An 890-nucleotide genomic window follows, 5' to 3' on the forward strand; every position below is an offset into this window, starting at 1 on the left:
ACGTGAGGATTAGTGCAACAGCATCTGCAGAGGGGAAGGCTCCTTCAGCCATGGAGAAGTCTTCCTGGAAGGAGTGAGCTTTGAGTTGGGTCTTAAAACTTCCAGAATGACTCCAGCCCACACTGGTCTTTCTCCAGAAGCACTCCCAGGCTGTTTCACAAAGTTAACTCATTTGCTTATGATATGTTTACATAATTTTTCTCCATCTCGATTTGTTTTGTGTGTGTCCCCTGCCCACCCCTTATGTCATAAACCCTTGGAAGACTCTGGGGACCAATGGCGTTTCTTGGGTCCCCCCAGACTAGCTTGGCGCTGGAAGTGGACACAGGGCACAAGTCTGGGAGCCCAGGTGTGTGGGCAGGTGCTCCTCATTGCCCCTTTCTGCCCTCCCTAGCACACATAATGCTCGAGGGAAATCAGTGCAGTGCCATGAGGGTGGGGACTTCTGAGTAAGTTCAGGGAAAGCCGAGCCTAGGCTCTGCCCAGGAAAGGTCTTTAAATAGAGCAGAGGGTGCTCACTTCGGCGGCACATATACTAGAATCGGAACGATACAGAGAAGATTAGCATGGCCCCTGCGCAAGGATGACACGCAAATTCGCGAAGTGTTCCACAGTTTTCAAAGAAATTATTAAAAGGAAAAATTGTTATTTAAAAAGAGTAGGGGCTTCCCCAGTGGCGCAATGGTTAAGAATCCGCCTGCCAATGCAGGGGTCACGGGTTCCAGCCCTGATCTGGGAAGATCCCACACGCCGCGGAGCAACTAAGCCCGTGCGCCACAACTACTGAGCCTGCGCTCTAGAGCCCGCAAGCCACAACTACTGAGCCTGCGTGCCACAACTACTGAAGCCCACACACCTAGAGCCTGTGCTCCGCAACAAGAGAAGCCACT

The 890-nt window shown here is 51.9% G+C and overlaps 1 non-coding gene across 1 annotated transcript; it reads left to right on the plus strand.

Annotated features, from left to right (window-relative positions):
- The first annotated feature begins 511 nt into the window (after window positions 1–511).
- On the plus strand, window positions 512–618 carry LOC114235893 (U6 spliceosomal RNA). The gene has a single exon (XR_003621969.1). It is a non-coding gene; the product is annotated as a U6 spliceosomal RNA (small nuclear RNA).
- The last annotated feature ends 272 nt before the right edge of the window (window positions 619–890 follow it).

Source organism: Balaenoptera acutorostrata, chromosome 13, assembly GCF_949987535.1.
Source record: "Balaenoptera acutorostrata chromosome 13, mBalAcu1.1, whole genome shotgun sequence".
Taxonomy (NCBI): domain Eukaryota; kingdom Metazoa; phylum Chordata; class Mammalia; order Artiodactyla; family Balaenopteridae; genus Balaenoptera; species Balaenoptera acutorostrata.